Source organism: Aethalodelphis obliquidens, unplaced genomic scaffold (genome assembly GCF_003676395.1).
Source record: "Aethalodelphis obliquidens isolate GAN/ISIS:26980383/991018 unplaced genomic scaffold, ASM367639v1 scaffold3, whole genome shotgun sequence".
Classification (NCBI taxonomy): domain Eukaryota; kingdom Metazoa; phylum Chordata; class Mammalia; order Artiodactyla; family Delphinidae; genus Aethalodelphis; species Aethalodelphis obliquidens.
The window spans coordinates 2,518,635-2,542,230 of record NW_020837947.1 but is presented as its reverse complement, the minus strand read 5'-3'; the positions used below and the strand labels follow the sequence as shown (position 1 = coordinate 2,542,230).

Genomic DNA, 23,596 nt, shown 5'->3' with positions numbered 1-23,596 from the left:
AAGACTCTCCTGTCGCAAATGGACTCAATGCTACCAAACTTAGGGGAATTTCCGTGTAGCTGTTTGCCTATTTTGAAAATGTATAAAGACAGAACTTCTGGAAATCTCAACAAGTCCCCCAGGGAGCTGGGTCAGTGCTGGCTCCCCTCCCCGGAGACCCAACTCGGCTGGACTTTACACACAGGAGGTGGGACCTCCTGGGACTGAGAAATGGGGACCAGCAAGAGGCACACACAGGAGGAGGTACGAGATCTCACCGCAGAGAATTTAAAAATAATAATAAATCTGTCCACATCAAGTTCATCTACCAACCTTAAGTAGGTATTGGTGCTACTTAATTTTTGCCACTTAAAAAATTGAGGGAGGATATTGTCGGACTAAATTATATGACGACTACGATTTGTCTCAAAATAATCTGGAGTGGGGGCAGGCAGAGGGGGTAGATGCATAAATAAAATAAGACTGGCTTTTCCTTGATAATTTTTATATAACTGTGGTGACACATCCATGGAGGTCTGTTCAACTCTTTTCTTCTCTATGTGCTTGCAGGAAGGGACTTAACCTCTCAAGAAAATGACTGTGGTTGTACATTATTTGTAGAGGTTATGGCTTTTAAAAAGCTTCTAATACCAAAACCACTCCCAGAGCAGCATGGAATAAGCCACTTTTAAAGCCGGTGTGCTCAGACGTAGCTGGGACCCTGAGCAAATACAGAACTAACTTTCTACACTGAACCGCACTTGTGCGGTGTCCCCCTGGCCAGCCCAGCTCAGGGACACACGGCCGCCAGGCTCCGTAACGTCTCACCACAGTCTCCCACCGTGGGGGGCCACGTCCTCAGCCCCCTCCCCGTTTCACCTTACTTCCCTCCACTCGGCTGCACTCAGGGCCTCAGATCCTCTCTGCTCCCTAGAAAGGCTGCTCCATTGTTCAGAGCATCTCCTCACCCCCCTGAATGTGCCATCAGCCTCCACCTGTGGGATCAAATCCGTCCACAGCTACAGTCTTCAAGACGCCCCAAAAGTCCACGGAACAAAGGAAGATGAATCCCAAACAAGTTAGCTCGAAGTCTTCTCCAAGTTTATTTTACTTAAAAGCAATTTCAATAAAGACACAAGTTTCTGCCTTCATTTCTTCTCTCCTTTGTTTCACATAAGAAATGTTGGTTCTCCTAAGACTGAAGGTGAGGATGATGCAGTAACATCTTTCCCAACAGGTAAGATCGTTTCTGCAGATGTTCTCACACCTCACCCGATACGTGGGAATTACTGTGATTCATGACCCCTCCCCAGGGGAGGGGTGGCTGTGAGGCAAGGTGAGAGACTGAGCTTCAAAGAGGCCAGGAGACCTGCATCAGACTCCAGCTGGGAAGCGGCCCAAAAGGCTCAAAGTGTGGTTTTTTCTTTTCTTTCCTTTTTCAATTGAAGTATAGTTCATTTACAATGTTGTGTTAGTTTCAGGTGTACAGTGAAGTGATTCGGTTATGTATACGCATATCAATTCTTTTCCCTTAAAGCTCATTGCAAAATATTGAGTGTAGTTCGCTGTGCTATATAGTAGGTCCTTGCTGGTTATCCATCATCCCAATTTCTGCGTCTTCTGCTGCAGCCCCTGCCCACCCTGCTCACCATATTTAACACACAAGTACACAGGAATATTCGGCGACCGCACATGAGTTTCTAAGTGTGGCGACAGGGTTGAAAACTCTAGGAGCTGTACAGGTTTAGATGTGCATCCCGGAAGTGAATTTATTATTTACTAGAATAAATTTTGGATCGCTTCCATTAGTACATAAAACCATAATTTTTTAACCACAAATATTAATTCTATAGGATTTAGTTCACATCGCAAAACCTGGCTTGACCAACGAGCAGCACAAATACCTAAGAAAATAGTAAGTCTTGAGAATAAAACTGCAAACAAAAAAACAAGTAAGTGGGAGATGTTGCTTTTTAAGTCCCAACACAGCAAAAAAGTAGTACATATCCACGGATTCTGCATCCTTGGATTCAACCCACCGTGGATTAAAAATACTTGAAAAAAAATTACAGAAAATTCCAGAAAACAAAACTTGAAATTGCCGAGTGTTGGCAAGTATTTACAAAGCATTTACATTGTACTTACGACTATTTACACAGCACTCACACTATATTAAGTATTATAATCTAGAGATGACTTACAGTATTATGGCAGAGGGTGCACGTAGGTTACTTGCAAATCCTACACCATTTCAGATAACGGACTTGAGCATCCACCAATTCTGGTGTCCGCGAGGGCTGTGAAACGATCTCCGGCGGATACTGAGAGATGGCTATAAATGTTTTCACTTAGATTTGCCATTTAAGACAATGCAAATTAAGAAAAGCTGAGAAAACATGCAGGACGTAGTCAAAAACAGGACATAAATGTAAAAGGAGACATTCTGCAACCAGCAACACAGGTCAAGTCTCAGCCAGAGGTTAAGTCAGAAGTGCTCCCGCCTCACGGCCGTTCTCGCCTTTTATTCTGGGAGGCCTGCCTGTGGGCCGCCTGAGCAGATCCAGAATCAGGAGTGTGCTCTCTTCCCCATCAGTCCCTTGTCTCCTCTGTCTCTTCTTCTCCGTTTCTGCTCTAAGTAAGTCTTTGTTCCGCAGTTAAGACCAAAGACAGGAGGGGAGTCAAAGAAAAGAGCCAGAAGGAAAACGGGAGTGAACGTGAGAGCAGGAGAAAAAGACTCCTTTCCACGAAGTATCACCCAGACCCGGAAAAACTCGAAGACGTATAAGCAAGACTCCACAGCTTAGCACACCGCACTCTGAAGAATCATCCGAGGGCCAGAAATAGACACCACACTACAAGGCAGAAAGGATCAGTGGGCCGCACGGTGGGCTTGACTTCTACCATCCCTAATACAAATGACCCTCATTACCCCAGCAAGATGAGGCAAACCCGACGGCCTGGACGGAATCCCTGCCCCGCTGGAAGCCAAGTCCCAGGTCCAAGCTCTGTCTGGACACAGAGGACAAGTCCCCCATCAGCAAGCCCACTCGGCACCCTCACCCGGCAGGCCTGCCCTCGGGTCTTCTCTCGCGCCTGCCTCCTGGTGCTGGCCTGGACCCAGGAAAGCTGAGCCTTCTTTCTGCTGGTTGTACCTGGGATTCTGGGCATCGAAGGGTAGACCGTGCCTGGGTGGCTCCCAGCCTCAGTCCCCTCCTCGCGAGATCCCAGGTCCCAGAACTGCGCTTCTGCTTAGTTTCTGCTCCAGATTTGCTCCTGGGGGCTTCTCTCTCAGAGACAAACGTCCCATCTTGACCCCCAGGAGCTGGGGCTGGGGCCCTGACACCCCCGACACATCCCCCAGGATGCTGATCCCGCCGACCCTCCAGGGCCCCTGGCTAGCGGTCCTGGGAGGGAACCCTGTACGCAATTCCCTCTGCATGTCTCTCAGCCCCCACCAGGCCATTCTCTCTCAGGACGGGGGCTTAGGTTTAAATCTTATGACGATAAATAAGAATATAAAAGAAAAATGGCCTACACGATATATTGTTTATTGTGAAATTCTGCTCACCCTTAAGGGGAGTTCTGAGGGTTTCCAGAGGCTGCTTTTACATTTAACCTGTGGGCAATTTACCCAAGGAATACGTTTCAAAATAAACTTCCACTGAATAATTATAGGCAATAAAATGTACCAGCTTCTCCTTTTCCTTCATTAATGAATTGGGGAACATAAAAGCTCAATTAAAATTAAAGGCACAGGGACTTACCTGGTGGCTCAGTGGTTAAGAATCCGCCTGCCAATGCAGGGGACACGGGTTCGAGCCCCGGTCCGGGAAGATCCCACGTGCCGCGGAGCAACTAAGCCCATGCACCACAACTACTGAGCCTGCGCTCTAGAGCCTGCGAGCCACAACTACTGAGCTCGTGTGCCATGACTACTGAAGCCTGCGTGCCTAGAGCCCGTGCTCTGCAACGAGAGAAGCCCGTGCACTGCAATGAAGAGGAGTTCCTGCTTGCCGCAACCACAGAAAGTCCACGCGCAGCAATGAAGACCCAACACAGCCAAAAATAAATAAAATAAAATTATAAAAAAATATTTAAAATAATAAATAAAGGCACATGCACCACTTAGCTCTTCCTTCAGTCCCTTTAATTTAATAAAGCACTGGTGTTGAAAGGCCACTGTAAGACAATGAATATTAGTGCTCGGGGCTGACACCCAGCTCACACCGTCAAAGCAGGGCACATCCGCTCACCTCGCTTCATCGGAGCCCAGAGCTCCCGCAGCCCGCAAGGTGCTGGCCCTGTACAGGCCAGGCTGGGAGAGTGGGGACGAGGCGCGGAGGGCGAGCTCCAGAGGGGGTGGAGGCTCTGAGGCTCCCCCAGAGTCTGCTGAGAAAAATACAGTGACACAAAGGAGACAAGGGTTGTTTCATACCTAGAACAAGATGATTCATCAGACACTCTGAAACGAAACTGGAAACCAAAAACAAGCCTCCAACCCCCACCCAGTAAAACCACTGCCTTGTCTGTCTGTCCTCAGAATGTGCTTGGACCTCCCACTTGAAGGAAAAACACAGCCGTGCTTCCATGGCGTCCTAAGGCTTGCATTCCCTTCTGTAACTGATGTTCTTGTAAGACCTTTAGTCATTTGAGCCCTAACTTTTATCATCATGTTCTTTACAGCCACATCACTCTATTTAAAAAGTGAAAAAATAAATGAGAAAAGTAAATGAGGGATGATGGGAAGGAAGGTCAGGCAGCAGGTGGACATGTGGTCCAGTCGCTGGTCTGGTGAAGCCAGCCCTGAGGTCACTGAGCTGCATTCCTGTCGGAAGGGACTCCCGCCTCACCCCAAGGCCAGTGTCACCCACAGGGCAGGAGCTCCCAGGAGGGCCTCTGTCAGCACCCTGGCCACAGAGGCAAAGCTGAACACAGAAGCCAATGCATCCTCAATCGCAGTTAACACAGGGTCTCCGCATAGACACACTACTGCAGATCGCAGACGTCTAGGGTCTCCGCATAGACACACTACTGCAGATCGCAGACGTCTAGAGCCTCAGAAGGTTTTAATTTAGAAATGATACGCACTTATGTTCTCTTAATTAGGAGAAAACATTGAAAAGGCAAGAAAGGACACAATATTCTCCAAATCCAGCAACAAGTAAATAGCAACAAAACGTCTGCCTCTCGGAGTCCATTACAATCTACAGGCCACATTCCCTCCGTCCCAGAGACCAGAAATATTTCAACTGGTCCCAGTGTGGACGATTAGTTTTGAAGTTTTAAAGTAATTACCTAATTACTTATGTGGTCACGTAATGTCGAGTTTCATTTGCAATAAATCAGTGATTCGTCGAAGGATGATCCAGGACTAAACCAGTTCCCGCCATTAATCAATAAAGGTCCCTTTTCCCGGCAGTGCGTCCCTGTCAGGAAAATCACTATATACACAAAATGCCCCCAGAGCATCTCGGAGTAAGAAGTACAGAGGGAGAACGTATCCAGAGCCCTGAACCCTGAGGGGTGGAAACCCACGGCTTAGACGGCGGAGCCGGTCCCCACACCAGCCACAGACTGTGAGCCAGAGAGGGGTCTGGGGAGCGTCGGCCGCCACCTGGCCTCTCGGGGTCAGACCCAGACCGGCCGCAGGCATCCAGCGACACAATGTCCCCTCTGCTTCCCGTGAGCTTCTCCTGCATGGAGACCCAGAGCCCACTGGGGTTCACAGCAAAGGGTTCCAGAGCCTGAACTCCACCTGGCACCATCAGTCCCACACGTCCGGCAACAAACTAGGGGAGCGAGTGAGTCTATTAGGAGGTCTTGTCATCCAGCTGTGTAGACACCGAGGGCCAGGTAACCCTCCCAGGCAGAGCTGGGGTCTCGCAGCTGCCTGCCCCAGAGGGCCCAGGGACCCCACAAGCCCTCAGCAGCTTCACCTCTCAGCATGAACGTTTATCAAACACTTTCCCCCAAACAGCTCGATTTGTTTCCCAAGAAGGATACTGGGGGCAGGGAGATGTTGGTGCTGGGCAGCAGCCTCCGGCCCGCCGGGGCCTCCTGCTTAGCCCCTTGTAGCAGGCAGCAGTGTGAAGATGCTCACAGAGGCTTTAAGCACTGGCACAAATGCACGGGCGCGAGGACGGAGGGACTCTGAGGGCTGCGGGGACGATGATGCCCTGGTCACTTCCATCAGTGTGCTCCCGCCCCTCCTGCCTCAGCTACTGGATCCAGAGTGGAAAGACCCTCAGCCTCTGCCCTCCTCTCTACCTTCCGGTCATTCAGGATAAACCCCGCCCAGCACACACCACGCCCTGCAGCCTGTCCTCTGCCTGCAGACTCAGGCGCACCCACAGCCCTTTGTGCCCCAGCCTGTGTGCCCTCCTTTCTGCCTCCCCTGGCCCAGCCTGTTTCTCCTGTGGAACTCGCCACTTCTTCCAGGAAGCCTGCCTTGACTGCCCTAGATTACACGTCTTTCATCTGTCTTTCCACAATATCTGTGGCAATGCTTTCAGTCCAGCTGAGGGCCCTGTGTTCATCTTCGTGTCTCTGCAGTGGGTGCTCATTCGTCTTTGTGGGGCTCCTTCATCCATCGGTGGTGGCAGAGTCAGGCCCCAGGACAAGCCGGGAAGGACCGAGTCCAGTGCGAGATGCAGCTGCAGGTCACGGTTACAGCAGCCCTTCCCCGTGCTGTTGGAACAACCCACGTGGAAGAGGGGAAATGGGCCAAGTCTCTGGCCACCTGCACTTCTGCCCACAACTGCTCGAGGCCAGAGAAACGGAAGCGCAGCTATGTGGTCCTCCCCTCCCCCCTCCTGCTTCCACCATCTCTGACAACGTGATAGTCCCTAATCACAACAGCTCCGCGTGCTTAGTGCCTACTGTATGCAGAGCAGAGGTGACCGCTGGCCCTGCCTGACCTCACCTGACCTTGACCTCGGGCTGAGAGGCAGGCACCCGCTTCAGGCCCAACGTTCAGACGGGGAACGTGAAACTGTGAACTGCGCTGGACAGTTACATGCTCAAGCGCTTGACGGTATAAACCACTCTTATGGAGGGTAAATTGGTGCTGTTGAAATACTCATTCCTGAAAGAGTGGCAGCAGCCCCTTCCCGTCCTGGGGCATCCCTCCAGGGGCCTGGGAGTCAGGGCCAGACCCGCAGAGGCAGTGGAATTTCCTGCCACTAAAACTGAAGAAAAACAGGTGGTTTCGAGGAAGAAGAGTTTGCTAAGAAATTTTACAAAACTGCTGGTGTCCATCTGATGCCGTCGTATTTGTTTCTCCATGAAGACAGCTCACCGCATTATTTGGACTGCACGTCTCCAATCATCTGTATTTGCCCAGACGGAGCTCGTTAGACTTTGATTTTCTGCGCTGAATAGCAAACACAGAATGTTCAAACAAATTAAATTTGGGAATGTTTAAAGAAGGCCCAGCACCGCCTCTGAGCAAGCGGCAGTGGCTCGCGGACACCGCCCTGTGTGAGACGCTATCAGGATTTGTCAGACAGCGAGCACAGCCGCGAGTAACCGTGTTCCCCAGAACTGCTCTCGCACTGCGTGTGTGCTCACGACCAAGGCTCCGGCCTGCACTGGGAGGGTTCCGTTGGCCGGAGGGGTTCATCACCAGTCCGGACCTCCCAGCTTGGGAAGAGCTGGGCAAGCAGAGTAGCTCTGCTTCCTGGTCGGGTGGGACTGGAATTTGATGGCAGGGAGATAGGGGAGAGGAGGGAGGGCGAAGGGGGGGAGGTGGGGGGGGGATTCGAGCAGGGGCCGCTGGGCCTGGGCTTGGGTGGGAAGGCTGTGCGTTGGGGGCGGGAAGGCCCGGGCAGGGCGGGGGTGTCTGGAGGTAGAAGATGCAGCAGGATTTCTGGGTTTCCTGTGAGACGGTGGGTGTAGTCTTTCTCCTTCTCCACCTGCCCCCCAGAACCTGTCTTCCCTGCTCCCCAAAAAAGCTGTGCATTGGGACATCCGGGGCGATCTGAAAAGGAGCTGAGTCTGCGTCCGCACCTGGTGGACCCGCTGCGCCACAGGGGCCCGGGGCCAGAGGGGGGAGGCTCTGCTCTCTCACCCCCACGGTCCCCGCTAGGGGGTCATGTTCCCACACGCGAGCCACACCCCTGCGGAGGGCAGGACTCCCGGAGAGGCCAGCGATGAGGACCCCGCGTCCCAGGTCAGCACGTGGTTAGCCTCACCACGTCCACTCATGGAAACTCAGGAAACGGCAGAAGCAATTTATCACCACTGATAAATTTCTAGGGAAGAAAGACAGCTAATCAAGGGCACACAGTGACGTGACACTAGGCAGGGGAAGGTGTGGGTGAGGCTGGCCGAGTGGAGCCGGGGTGACAGAGGAGAACCACAGGTGTGTGCGGGGCTGAGCAAACGCCCAGGTCAGCTGCCCGACGCGATCCTGAATGCAAGGAGAGCTTGGGGCAGCTTTATACCCACCAACATACTCACATATAAGCACCTCAGTTTCCTCCCCTGTAAAATGGGATAGTAACTGTGCAGGGGGGCCCCCAAGAATTACGAAGAGTAAATGAATTATTAGGTGGGATGCACTTGGCAAACTTTTAATCGGGGAGTGAGAATTTTAGATCCCTAAGCAACGAGGACCTATTGCACAGCACAGGGAATTATACCTGATATCTTGTAATAACCTATACTGGAATATAATCTACAAAAAACCAAAATCACTAATCTGTACCCCCAGATCTAACAGAATATTCTAAATCAACTATCCATCAATAAAAATAAGAACCTTGGATTCTACCCCAACTTCACTTTCTGGATTTAAAACCTAAGGTCCAAAGAGTTTGACTGGCTGTGTTAACATCACGGAGTCGGTGAATTAGGGAGAGACCCGAGGTGAGAACATATTTGTCATGGCAGCTATGGGAGCAAGGTCGGAGCTGAAAGGTGGAGAGGAAATGGACCAGCGCAGGGATCAGGGAGCGTGAGCCACAGGTCAGCCCCCATGCATACGTGCACACACCTGCACACCCACGCACCCCGGAGCCCCAGGAAGTCATGACCATCAAGAAAACCTCGGCGTAACCCCCAATAAGCAGATAAGGGCTCATGGTGCAAAGGGAACCCCTTCAAGGTGGAGGCCAAAGACAAAGGAAGGCCCCCAAATCCACGGGGTGTACAGACAGAGTGTGACTCCAGGGACACAGGAAGGAATGAACCCCAGGCCGTCCACCTGCCCCAGCACACGCTGTGCCCTGACGGCAGCCGTCCCTCCAGCAGATCCCAACCGCTGCCCCCAAGACCCCGACTCATGGCGCGCCCGCCTCTCCTGGCCCGGAACCTTCCCTTCTCCTCATCTGCACCGTCCCCCCTGCTCAGAAAAGCTCACTCATTGGGGAGCAGAGCCCGGGCTCGGGAAACAAGGAGCGCGTTTGCCAGCACGTGGAGGGCAGACGCAGCCCAGAGGTGCGTGTACCTCCGTCCGTGACGCCACGGGGTGCTGTCCCTTCCCATCACCATCTCAGGCCGCCTTTCCCCAGTAGTCACCGGGCTCAGCTCCTTCTGGGGAGAAAGGGTCCCTTTGCCCACGGGGCTCGGGCAGCATCTGTTTCTCCAAGACGCAGCTGCCTAACGGGCCTGCTTTTCACCTTGGCCGTTTCTGTCAAATGACCGCATTTCCTGAGAAAGGGCCTCTGCCTGGCCGTCCTCTGAATGGAAGTGAAGCACTTCAGCTGAGTAGAGATACCTTTCCCTTTCCTCAGTCCAAACAACTGAAACCACTTAAACGGAACCAGGCTCCACCCAAAGGCGGCCCTAAAGCCACCTTCCTCTCGGCTCCGTGTAAGACCAGCCGGGATCAGTGCCGGCCCCCAGACCTCACTCTGGGTACTCGAGGCTGCTGCCCTAAAAACCTCATGCCATAAACCACTGGTTTCCCAACCCCAGGTCCCTCACGCTTCTGTATGTATTTACACTATTTCTTCTACTGTAGAAGGACTGGTTCCCCTTCTGCAAGCAGAATTCATGTCCGAATTCACAGGAAGAGACACTCAAACCTGGGCACCTGGGATTGAGAGCAGAGATTGTGACAATTTCAAGGAAACCTCTGACGCAGACCTCTGAGCGCCCCGCCACGGGTATGTGTGCGTGTGTCCCCCCAGTCTGACGAAAAGAGCAAAAATACAGGCACCACGTGAAAAACAGTAACCATCTCCTTGGAGGAGCGAGTAAAGGATGCCGAGGGGAGGAGGTCGGGTTTGAGCCGCGCCAGTCCCACCACTTAGGTCCCAGAGTGCTCCTCCCGGGTCAGAACCTTCCTGCTGCCGCCGCAGCCCTGGACCAGCTGGACGGACCCCACAGGACAGGCGTGGGCAGGAGATGCAACCATTTCAGCTGCTATAGCCGCCTCGTGCATTTTTTGTTTTCAGATCCTCGGATGCTAACAGGCATTAGACAATAGCCAACAACCATTTTTTTAAAGTGAAGTATAGCTGATTTACAGTATCACATTAGTTTCAGATCTACAGCAAAGTGATTCATTTATACACACATATATCCATTCTTTTTCAGATTCTTTTCCTTTAAAGGTATTACAAAATACTGAATAGAGTTCCCTGTGCTGTACAGTAGGTCCGTGTTCTTTATCTATTTTATATACAGTCATGTGTATATGTTAATCCCAGACTCCTAATTTATCCCTCCCCCCTTTCCCCTCTGGTAACCATAAATTTGTTTTCTACGTCTGTCTCTTTCTGTTTTGTAAATAAGTTCATTTAAATAAGTGCCCCCCACACAGTCCCGACGCAAATATTTGGCACCTCTGAACAAAACTGTCCACCTGTAACTCAGGAAGCCGGCACCTGCCGGGCCTTCACTGCCCGGGGCTGAGCCCAGATCCCGGGGCAGTTTGCTGGGAGGGCGCCCCACACTGCAGAAGGAAGCCGTGAACGGTGAAGCCACCCGCCGGGTTGGTATTCTGCCTCCAAGTTGACTGACAGGAAGTTGGAGTGGGACCACCAGCATCTCCGAGGTCCCCGATCTTGCTGGCGGAGCCAGGGGTCCTGACCACATCCCTTCCCACGAGGGCCCCAGGAGGTGGCCTGTCCAGGGAAAGTCCATGGTGGGAGTGGAGCGGGGAAGATAAAGGCGAGAAGCTGTACATCCCTGACCCTCAGATGCAACAGTCCCGGTCAGGACCCCCCTGCCCTTGGTCACCTCCCAGCTCCACACCCGTCGTTAGCTCCACTGTTGGAGCCGCAGAGGCCTCTGTCCGAGGCTCTCACACAAATGTGTACGATGTATCCAGAGCAACTAATCAAACCTGCTCTGGGACACAGAGCGGTCCAGCGTGACACCTGCCCGGCCAACGTCCCCAGACACCTCTGCTCTGGGCCAGCCGCTCAGACGCCTCCCTCTCCCCGTGGCCCGCTGCACGCATCGCTCCCACGTTGCACCCCCCATCCCCAGTCCTCCAGGGCGCAGGGCTCTCAGCCAGTGTCCCCTCTGGATGCCTTCAACCCTGCAGGGCCCAGCGAGGCCTGACCCTCTCCGTGAGGCTTTCCTAACCACGGCACGCACCGGACTCCGGGTTCTGTCTGCACCCTCCATTCACACCACCATGTGCGTGACACACAAGGGATGGAAGGGTTCTAAGGACCCCTATCTAAACAGCTTATCCTCAAAAGGACGGAAGGCACATTCCAAAGAACAGTGCTCAGTACATCTCAGGCATTTACTCAGGTAATTACTTACTTATCCACAGACTAGAGAAGAAGAGCAAGAAGCGCAGTAGGCTGGAAGGAGGCTGCCCAGGCCACAGGCCGCGGCAGCATTCTCGATGCTCAGTGAAGCACTGTCCATCGATCAAAATCATCCCCTTTATCTGGGATCAGTAACGGGACAGGGTATCCCGTGTTGGGGGAGAAGAACTACAAATTAGCAAAGATGCAATTAAATCGGACAACATTCTAGAGGGTAACAGAGAGATGGGAGTGAGGGTCCTTGAGACGAAGTCCCACAGACCAGGCCCAGGACAAGGATCCCACCTCCCGGCTGACCGTCACCCTCCCAGCAGCACCTGCTGCCTTAGGGAAGGAAGCATAGGGAGGAAAAGGAGGAACGTAGAATAAAATCAGGAGAAAAAGACAAAGGAAAGATGGAGAGAAGAAGTACGCGAGAAACAGAAAAGAAAACACCGCCCTCCCACTGGCTAGTACTGAGGCTTCAGATAAACTGAAATCATCCCTCACTGTAAAGAAACCACAGGGATGTCCCCCGTCAGCACACAGCCCTGTGAGCAGAACCTGTGCAGAGACACACGGGACAAAATGAACATCAGCAAACTCAAGAACGAGATTAAGTAACAGGAGAAAGAGCGCCTGCTCTGCAGAACGGGGCGCTTCTGCGAGCCCAAACTGAAAGGAAAACAGAAATAAAAGAGAACGAGATGGGACCCAAATGAAGACAAAAATGAGAAAAGTGAATGTTTAAAAAATCATACTCGAAGTCTGACATTAACGAAAATAAGGAGAGGGGGGAAAAAGGGTTACAAATGTCATGCATGACTTTGAAAAACTCACTACCTAAGTGACTGGCCAGCTGACTTCCAAATAGGATTGGGGACCGTGTTGAAAAGAAAGCCCTGCATACTCCAAAGGGCTCTGTAGAAACGTAAGCCAAGGTACTTACTAACAGTGCCCCATAGAATCTGGAGAAGGCTTGGTGGAGGCAGGAGAGCATGACCCCTAATGAGAAATGACGTCAGCTATGGCCGGGGAACCAAGCAGCCTTCCTCTCCAGGCATCGAGGCTCTTACTCATCCATGTGTCAGAGAGCAAACCTCCAGGAGAAGTTTGTAAACATTCGGGCAGGTTCGTCACCCGAAAAGGGGGCGAGGACACAGCTCCGCTTCCTTGGGGCGAGGGTAAGTCAGAACCACTTTTAGTAACTGACTTAATCGAGCGCCTTGGGGTCATTTACTTAATATAGGGTCTGCTATTTCCGTGGGTGGCAAGCTTTCCAAGCTTGGCCACCTGTTCTGCTGCAAGCCTGCCTGTCTTGAGCCAGCCACTGTCGTGCAGCCAAAAGGTGACAGGGCGGCACAGAGCCGCGGGCATTGGCCTCACGGCCGCGTGCAGTGCTGTGGTCCCTCCGCTCACCTGGAAGGCTGCAAAGTGGTCTCCAAGAAAGGGATTCTTAATGGCATTGTTGATATTGTTTTTATGCATTTTTTTTCTTGGAGACTCTGTTGATGTCATTTTGAAACTCTGACCTCCTTGCACCCTGGGTAGGTCCTCTCCGGAAGAAATTTAACACTGGGAGAACTATGTCCGAGGCCACACAGCTTGACCACAAAGCCACAAAGAGGATTCTCTGTTCCTCGTGTCCAGGCTGTTCTCCCACGGTCCTAAATCAGAACCTCTCTCCCAATCTGTAGCCACGAGTAGCTAAAGTAGACTCAGATTATTCAATGTTCCCAGCAGTTCTGTAATGATGTCGTTCAAAAAGTCTACAGCAGCGAGGCGGCGTTGTTCTGTTTCCCCGTTAGTACAGCACGTCCACCAACTTCAAATCCCTGCCACAGACGCTCGATTTTTGTTCTGTGCTTTCCCAAGAGCAGCTGAATTGGGATTAGCAATTTTGGGGGAAAGTAGCAAAATAAAGGCAATTCGTACAAAATAAACTCCACCCATCATGCTCTGGCTGACACACCTCTTAGTCAAAGGTTACTGGCCTGGTTTGCTGAGCGATGGGGCCGGAACCTCAGTTCACATGACCTTAGTTATAAGTGTCTCTCCGTCCTCCCTGCGAGGACATTCTTCCCTCACTTAATTATGAGTCTCACCATTCTGCTGAATGACAAAATCAAGAAATGTCTCTATCGTGCATTACCTGGATTTGCTGTTCCTCGGAAATTTCTTTCACAAGGATCATCTTTAACAAGAAGGTAGAGTACCTTTGTGCCCATAAATCTCCCAGGGAGGCCCGTCCAAATGCTCTCCACTGCCCACACGTGTTTATCTACCACGTGGAGACTAAAGGCTTGGGAAAGAATTCCACTGGGCAGATCCTAGCTACACAGAAACCACGTGTTTGTTTCCTGGTGAAGCGATCACCTGGGTCTCAGAGGAGCAGGAGAATTTCGTCTGCTTTTTTTCCCCGTGTCGCTGGGAATCACCCCTCTGTCCACCCATCGTCTTCCAGTACAGTGAAGTCAGCATCGTGGTGACTAGACTCGGTAACTGTTGCACTGTGCAGAGATTTCCAGTAACGTGGAAGAGATGAGGATGGAGTTCCTGATCAAATGAAAAGATCTTTGAAACTGCCAGTGCCAAGGCTGGCCGCGTGGGCCTCCACCTCCCATTATCTGCGATGTGTGTGGCCAGGGTAAATGGCAGGGGACACTGTTGGCTGTTGTCGCTGAGGCTGTAATTCCAGGCCCCAGGAAGGCGGGGCTGGCTTCTACCCACGGCTCTAAACATCACGCACAGACTGCAAGATCCAAGCGAGGTCTCGAGCCGACACCTACTCCTGAGCTGCAGAACCCGGCACCTACCACCCGCTGAACAGGTCCTCTGGGCGTCCAGCAGGCAACGCAGTTCCGGACATCCACACGGAACTCCTTCCCCACCCCCTCCCTGCTCGCGCAGGACATGGTCCCAGCGACAGCACGTCCTCCACCCAGTGACGCAGGACAGAAAAGGGGAAGTGGTTTCCGTTCCCCACACTGACCCGTCTCTCCGCCCTATCTTTGTATCGCCAGCCTCGGCCCCCCGGCGGGCGCTGCGCATCCCCTGGGTTCCTGCAGCATCACCACCCCCGGCCCCGCCCGGGCCCTCCAGGTCCAGTTGCGTCTCAACCCATTCTGCACGGAGCATCTAGACCGACTCTAAAATGAGAACCTCAAATCCTCCAGGACCCTCGTCATCCTCAGGGAGGAGCCCAAACCCCTGAGATGGCGCCCGAGGCCCGACCTGCTCTCCCGCTCTGCCAGCCCGGCCTCACCCACCCTCTCCTCGGCTCGGCGCCTTCAGCCCGGACGCTGGCTCCGCCGTTCCGCTCTCAGGGGGCATCTCTGACCCACCCTCTGCGCTTCCAGAGCACGTTGGGCCACCCTGCCCGCACACAGCCGCGTCCTGCTCTGTCACGCCCTGTCCGCAGGGCCCTGCGGGCCGGGGGGTACCTCACTTGCCCTCATAAGGACAGTCGCACCCCCAGACCCAGAGCCTGGGCCCGCGCTTCAGGGGTCCTCGCCTTCACAATCTCAGCACAACCCACGCCCCGAGGGGTCGGGGTCGTGACCAGCTCTGCTCAGGATCCACGAACTGCTATTCCAAACTCCCAGCCGCAGAGTCAAACCCCACGAAGGTGGGTGAGGGTGAGTGAGGTGACCTGGGAGACAGGCGGACCGACAGACGGACACGGTCCGCGGCGCGGGTGTGGACGGCCGCACCGAGCTAGAGAAGGCGAGTCAAGCCCGCTCTCAGTGTGGATGCCCTTCCCACTGGCGCCACCTGCACGTTTTCTCGCTTCTCTTCACGCGCCAATGCACGATTTAAGAAGCACTGTGGGATCTGCAAAACTTGCGAGGGGCAGCGGAGGAAGATTTTACAATATTCAACAATTCACATCCTTCCTGAACGTGTACCTGTTCCCCTGAACATCCGTACACACGCATGAACGTGCTGCTGACTCTCACCTCCACTGTGCGGAACCAGAGGCCACTCTAAGGGAACCAGAGGCTCCTCTAAGAAACGGTAAAAATAGCGACACGAGTGACATCAATTTATGTGATGAAGTACAACGTTCTGTAAAATTTTTTCTGATAACAAAGTTATGAGACCTCATTACAAAGGTGGAGCAGGATATACAAAATTCCCAGTTTATATCTAAAGCTAAATACGCCTTAAAGAATTTTATGGATGATTTCAGTTGCTTTTGGCAGAATTAAAGTTTTCTAAAATTAAATGAATAAAAAGTTAAGTACGCTGACTCAGAAAAGGTTATGTAAGTTGACATTACTGCTCATAAAGCACAGTGTGTGTGAAAAACCTGATTACAACAGCATAATTAGTTAATTTTGCTGAATTTAAGGGAAGAAAAATAAAATGTATGGAATAACATATTTTGTACATTATGTATGCTTTAATTTTATTACTCATCCAACTGTCATTAGCCTGTCACCAACCAGACATGAATATTTAAATTTAGTCATTATGGGTATTTTATTGATTTTCAATCACAGATAACGCATAGTTTTAAACTTATTTTTTGAAATTTTGGTGTTTGGCAACTCTATTTGTTGAGGTGGGAATAGATAACATGTCTTACTTACAACTTTTAAATGTTTTAAAATATGGGGTAGGAGGGCCTCCACTTACACACTTCTGGGCCTGTTGTGAGAGTGGTCACTGATTGCACAGCCCACTAGTAGCCTGCCTGCTCAATAAATATTTCTGAAATGAAATGCATGTGTATATATGTCTAAGGTTACACAGGCAAATTTAAGAGTTATGGGAATTGTTTAATACTGCAATAACATTTCTGAAAGGAATTAATGACTCTCTTTCTCTATCAAGATAGAAGATACTGTGAATTAAGTCACATTAACACATCAAGCGGCTCAGAAAATCCCAGCTTTGAGGTGTGTTTCCCGTCAACAGCTGAAACACATGGTCGTCAGGAGAGAATGTCTGGACTCTGGTTCCATCACCTCATGAATTCACCTTTCCTCCAGCTTGGTCTTAGCGACCAATGGGATCCGTGTGTTATGTGTTTACGCAATTCTGCTCGCAATAGCCATTTATTCAGGAAATCAGGATTAATCCCCGAGGCTGTGAAATAACCTCTGGAGAAGCAGCGGTGAACAGGGAGAGGCTGGCTTCACGGAGCTGGCCTTCTGGTGGGGGAGCAGTCACGGAACAAATGACAGCATAGTTAACTGTGCACGTACGGCTGTCATGGGAACAGGTAACAGGAGGGCCTCATCCCAGGCCAGAGAGACAGGGGAGCCCCAGGGAAAATGAAAAGCAAAGGGTGAGTTAGGTATTATCCTGGTAAAGAAAAAAGGGAAGAGAACCACCCACACAAAGAATACGGAGTCCTGATCAAAACACAGCCAACCCCACGTGAACAGCCCCCGAGCTTGAGACAGCTTGGTGTACTCAACGCCCGTGAGAAGGGGCCTCCAGGGAGGACAGGGGCCCGCCTTCCTCTCCAGAACTTTAGGTTCTGTCCTGAGTGCAAGGGGCCACTAAGGGGCTTTAATTAGAATGTTTTTCTCCGGTTTTACACTCTGTGTGGTAACTGACTCTGATCCAGGAAGAGCTGGAAAAGAAGGGTAAGAGGTACCGGCACGTCTGCAGGAAGCAGACGGGTGGGGCTGGGCCGGGGCGTGGTGAACAGCAGGCCCGTGGAGATCTCGTCGGCGGGAGCATCAGCTGGACTGGGGATGGACCAGATGACGGGCAGACAAAACGAGAGGGCAAAGGTGATGGTCAGAAACCTGACAGGGTAGCTAGCTAGAGACACACCATTTATACTCACATGGTATCTCCATTCTTATCTCTGTCCCAGACTTATCTACCAAGCTTCAGACAAACGTATCCACTCACTGCTGGAAACTGTAACTCCACGACCTCCCTGGAGACTCAAGTAACACGTCCAGACTGAACTCATCATTTTCCCCTGACTCAGCCAGGAACACAAACAGCTCCTCCATCTTTCCTTATCGTAGCAAGTGCCCTACCATTTGCTAATCACCTGGGATGGTTAATTTTATGTGTCAACTTGACTGGGTCAGAGGAAGCCCAGAATTTGGTCACACGTTATTCTGGGCACGTTTGTGGGGAAGTTTTTGCACGAGGTTAACATCTGAACCGGCAGACGGGGTGAAGCAGATGGCCCTCCCTAATGTGGGGAGGCCTCATCCCATCAGCTGAAGGCCTGAGTGCAACAAACATGAGAGACTTCCACCTGCCCGGCTGCCTTGGAGCCGGGATATCAGCCTTTTCCTGCCCTTGAACTCAAACTGGAACAATGGCTCTTCCTGGGTGTCAAGGCTGCCAGCTTTCAGACTGGAACGTATACCACTGGTTCTCCTGGGTCTCCAGCTCTGACTGCAGACATGGGACTTGTCAGCCTTCGTAATCACATGAGCCAATTTCTTGTAGTAAATCCCTTTCTGTCTCTCTCTCTCTCTCTCTCGCTGTGTATATATATATATATGTATCTCCTATTAGTTCTGTTTCTGGGGAGAAGCCTGACTAATACATCAGCCAAAGAGGGGACGGTGTTGCCTGGGAGGAAGGTAAAGTAAAAAATGAAACACACAAAAGCCCCCAGAAAAACTCATATAAGTTACAGGGTACCCCGATGTCACGAATAAACTCTAGAGCAAAGAAAGAGAATGAGGCCAGAGTTTACTTCAAAGTCATGTAGGTTGGACTGTGGCAGAGTTTCACTGGGTGCATGGCCACCTCGCTGGGGGCTCTACCTCGCAGACTTGTATACTGCTAAGTGCGGCTGTGTGGCTAGGGTCAGACCAACGGAACATGAGGGGAAACTGATGTAACTCCAGGACATCTCAGTAAAGGTGAAGTCATCTTCCTAGACCTTTACCTCTTCTGGTTTTTGAAGGTCGGAAACCTAATTTGAAAATGGTCCGCTTTTAACCCCAGCGACAAGCACCACACTCTGAAAGATGCTGGAGGAAGGAGATGGAAGGAATCAAGGCCCCTGAACGACCTCATGGCGCGGAGCCGCCACAGTAGCATGGGCTGTCGGTCCATCTCTGGACTGCGTTCCATTAGAGAGATGAAGCTCTCCCCTATTCGTCACGATATCCTGGAGTCTCTGTTACAGCAGTTCAGCTTTATCGTAACTGAAACAGACACATGGGATCAAGCACATGGGGAATCACTGCAGTTCCACACAGTGGGGACAGAAGTGACATTTGTCTTCTGTGTTCACTGCTGCAGCCCAGAGGACGGAACTACTGGTATCTGCTCATAGTAGGCACTCTGCAAGTATGTGCTGAGTGAATAGATAGGGGGAGTCAATGCCGGATTGGAATTGAAAGGAAAGTGAAGAAGTGGGGCGAGGGTATCGAGTTACATGTCTGTTACAAAGATCTGCTGACGAGAAGGGAGAGGCTCTGAGGAACCATCTGAGTGTCTTTGCAGAAGCATAAGGCATGTGTGCGTGAACGTGACACAGCAAAGACGAGGGCAGAGCTAAACAAAACTGGAACACATACAGTATGAGAAAGGAGGGAGACAAAAGAAGTGAGTATTGAACAGTCTTGTGAATTTCCTGATTACCCTTAGCCGGGGTAAGATACTTTCCTCACGTTGCTGGAAGGGAAGAAGGAGGGGCTGGGTACAGACAAGTATCAGCTGTAGGGTCAGAAGCAGGTGTCTGAGGATGTTTCTGAGTGTTGGCTTCTATTTTTTCCCTCTTTCTGTAGAGTGGGAAGCACGGTGAACCACTGGAGAGAATGGTGCCCAGAACAGGGGCCCAGCTGATGTGAGCAGAGGAAGTTGAAAACAGTCATCGTGAAGAAATAGCAGAGTGAGCGCAGGACCACGCCGGGAAGAAAGGGGCATCCTGAAAGGCTCGCTGATGAGGCTGTTACAGTAGCGATCCACCCGGTATGTGTTTCCCTGGTAATCTACTGTCAGAGTTCAGACACAGACACGGAGGACGGAAAAGGATTGGCTTCTTCCAGGGTTGTGCTTTTCCCAGATGAACAGAATTAAACGGCTACAGGACAAGACATTTTAGAGAATCGCAGTAGACTAACTGCTGGACCCTTGTTGGATGAAAGGGAAGTGGTGGCAGGAAGGGCTGGTGTGGCAGGTAGGTGGACTCATCGATGGCCTGGAAGGTCTTAACAGGAGGATGAGAACCTACAGTGTGGCCCCATACCTGGCCAGTTAGGACAGGAAACAGAGGCAGACAGAATGGTTTTGTAAATTAAGACTGATTAATTTCCAGCATGACAAAGTTGAGAGGAGGGGGACGGTCTGGAGTAGAAGAAAACGTCACTGGGGGTGAGGGGGCAAAGGAAGTAAGAGACCGTGTGTGCGAGATGAGTTCCTGGTGTGGATGTCCAGGGCCCCACGGGAGGGTGCTCTCAAAGTGGCCAGAGAAGGCGCCACGGCCACACCAAGTGGGGCAGACAACAGCCAGGAGTGGAGGGGAAGGCGGTGGGGCCAGATCGTGCGAGATTTAAAGGAGCAAAAGCTTTCCAGCTAAGAGAAGAGCTGTGGTCGGAAGGCTACCCGAAGGGCAGGGAGACAGTGACCCAAGCTCCAGCGCTCGGGCGTGAGGGGCAATGGGCGGGCAAACAGCCTCCAGTGGACAGGATCCCAGAGGATCAGGAACCAGCCACGTCGCGGTTACAGAGCAGAAGGGATACGAGAGGAGCGTCTAGGAGTCGGGAAGGGTGGGTGGGGAGAGGCACGTCCGGAAGCCTGGGTTTGGGAGGCTGTGTGGAGAGACAGAGCATGAGTGTGGGAATGGTAACAACTGGCTGACGAGGCTGCACCTTGAGTGGCGACGGGACAAAGGGACACAGGCTCTGGTCAGCTTGCAGGGACCGCTGCACACTCTCCTGGGGTTTGACAAACTCATCCGATGGCTCTAACTCCATCTGTCATCCTTGACAGAGACTCTACCGTACCTTCCCGAACAATCTGTCTGTTGCTGTAAACGGGGTCGGTCTGAGATGGCCGGGCCTTTATCAATCAGTTGCTATTTCTTTCGTCGATGCGTGTGGACTGTCCTTTGCAGACACCGTCCGTCCTGGACCTCATCTAGTCATCCACGGGCTTCGGACACCTTCAGTTTCACAAACTCATAGATTGATGTACACATGTAATCAGTGAGGAACCTTGTCCAGACCAGGAGACTGGGACCCACACTGAGCTTCGAAAGAGAGGTTTTATACTCCTTTCTCTATTACTATTAACCTTGTGTATCCCCAAAACAAGAGAGTTTGGGCCCTGAGAACAGGTCTTCTGAGCCCTGGCTCTGCCGCTTACAAGCCCTGCGACCTTGAGAAGCCCACGGGGAGCGTCCCACAAGCCAAGAACCGTAATCTCATCTTATAAAGGGAGATAAGCGCCCTACGGTGCCTGCCTCGTACGCCACTGTGGCCGCTGAGCGGGAAGAGGTACATGCTCGCACGGTCACAGCAGGAGTGCAGCTGACCATTTACAGTTCCGGGCAAACATAAGACGGCGTGTAGGTTCAAAATGCCTGTTTCCTAAGCGGGGGCTGATTCCTTCTGATGCTGTGATGAGGGATTTGTCTTAATCCCCCTGGTGTGTCTGCTTCTGGCCTTTCCCACCTGTGCTTTTCCAAGCTGCCTCTAGGAAGCTACTTGTGGGATCAGACTGGATTTTTGAAAATAATTTCTCCCTTTCCCCTTTCATTAGGATCACGTGAAGTTGCGTCGCCTAAATTGTGCACCGAGAATGTCTCTTGGGAGTTGTTTCCCTCTGGCTTTGTCAAAGTACCTGCTTCATAAGGCCTGCCTCCTTGGAGCCTGGGACACGTCTGACCACCCAGATCGTCCTCTGTGACACAACTGTCCCCTGAACCTCTGCTCGGACCTCCCCCGATGAACCGCTCCCATCTCCTTCCTTACTGGCTTCCCCTGATGACCCACGGATGTCCCTGCAGTCACAGGCCTTTTGCTGGGGGCTGAGCAAGTACAGCATCGTTCATTCTGACTCCCCCATCCATCCGTCTCTCTGAATCTGCTAAAACTTTCTTAGTCGCTCTCTAACCATGACTCATCTCACCAAGCAAAACGGGTAAAGCCATGTTACCAACTATGTTGTCATTTTAAGTTTACAACCCACGGAACACTTATTCACCGGCGCATGTCGATGGCTACGCACGTTGATTTAAACCCCCTTTTCCAATTATGTCATTATGGGAATAACTGGACACATTTTGAATCTTAATTATCTTTTTATGCTATACCGTAGGCCATAGGAGAGGGATGACAGCTTTCTTTGGACTGACACCCTAGCTTGTACACAGGGTTCAAGTCACATGAGCTGAGATCAGTTTTAAGTTCAAAGAATATATGTTTTAACTTCCTGAGGAAGCAGAGAACATGATTTTACCAAGTTGCCATGTTAATCAAACAGAGACACAGCCTTGAAGGGGAGCGAGCTCACAATCAGAGCTCAGGCAGGTCAACAGTGTGTCCCATGAGAACGGTGGCCATCAGGGGTGCGCCATTGCTTTCAGAACCTGCGTCATTAAAAATACATCTTCTCTTCTTCTCAAGTATTCCCCTTGGTTGCTCAAAATTTCTTCACAGAAGAAATAGAAGAAAAAGTAATACATAGCACACGAAATCAAAGAACCAGGGTTTCGTTTAGAAGAATGCAAAACTGTATTTACTGTGATTACGATTCAGAAAAACTGGCAGCCTCCAATTTCTTTTCTGCAATTCAATTAACCTTATGCGTACCTTTCTGCTTTAAGGTGTTAATTTTTTCCACTCAAGAGCAAACAAAAGGAGAATGAAATAAATTATGAGAATGTGAAATGTAACTGATTAAAAAAATGGGAGAGACTGGCATCTCTTCCTCGGGGAACATTTGTTTTAGGGTCACCTTTCAATTCCTCTAACTGCTGTCTTCAGAAGGACTTACATTAATTCTGGATATTATTTTCAGTTTTTTGAAGAAATTGGCTCACGTTTCTCACAATCAAGGAGTTGGAACTTGATTTTGCATAAGATATGAGTGTTGCATCTGGAAAAGAACTGCCCCATCTCCCACATAATTAGGATAAGTTCAAGTAGATCGTAAGTAACAGACGCTTCAATACCCCTCACGCTTACAAGGAAATCTTCAGATAGAACAGTAATACACAGTCTGCAGCCAAGGTGGTTCAAGGTCAGTTTCTCCATCTCCCCACCACTGGACCCTCTACAAAAAGCACACCTAGAGATACGCAAGCTGTGGATGAAATGCAGCGGGTTTGCTAGGGGCACGTGTTTTATAACATGCACGTGTAACTGATGGAGTTGGGACCGATCAGGTGTGAATATAACGCAAAAGCTGCAGCGGGCGTGGACCCATGTCTCCGGCACACAAGGGTTCTAAGTCACGACACTGAACACAAAAGGCTAACACAAGTGAGCGGGGCAGGACGCAGAGGCGCGCTCTTCTATAAACGATGCCCTGTGACCCCACGCTGTCCCTCTTGGTCCCGTTTGGTCACACGTTCCGTCTTGAAAGTGTCTGTTGCATGCGTCTCCGGATCTTTGTCAAAAGAAACAAGCGCAGACAGTGGTCCAGAACAGCCGACGCTGGCATCGCTGCGTTTGCCTGTAACCATCCACCTCTGTCCTCGTCTCCAAGGCCAGGCACCCCCACCCGTCCTCCCCTGGTCTGTCATCAAGCCGCCTTTGCCTTCCTCTTGATTAAAGTTCTGTGTGTACTGCAGCTTACTTTATCTATTAGGAATTTCATATGCCCTTTCTGTGCAAGGATCTTTAATTAGGATTTTTTTTTTTTTTTTTTTTTTTTTGCTTAGTGTTCCGGTTACAAAATTTCCAAGGTTTTGAGTATTCTATCCCAACCCTACATTTTCCCAAATCCTTGCTATTTTCAGT

At 51.1% G+C, this 23,596-nt stretch overlaps 1 protein-coding gene and 1 long non-coding RNA gene across 3 annotated transcripts in view; one reads left to right on the top strand and one right to left on the bottom strand.

The window, feature by feature from the left end:
* RPS6KA2 (ribosomal protein S6 kinase A2) overlaps positions 1 to 23,596 on the bottom strand; it is a 298,360-nt gene that overhangs the window by 212,826 nt on the left and 61,938 nt on the right. The window lies entirely within an intron of this gene.
* Positions 18,165 to 22,883, top strand: LOC113606809 (uncharacterized). The gene is made up of 3 exons (XR_003427692.1): positions 18,165 to 19,235; positions 19,418 to 19,601; positions 21,393 to 22,883. It is a non-coding gene; the product is annotated as an uncharacterized LOC113606809 (long non-coding RNA).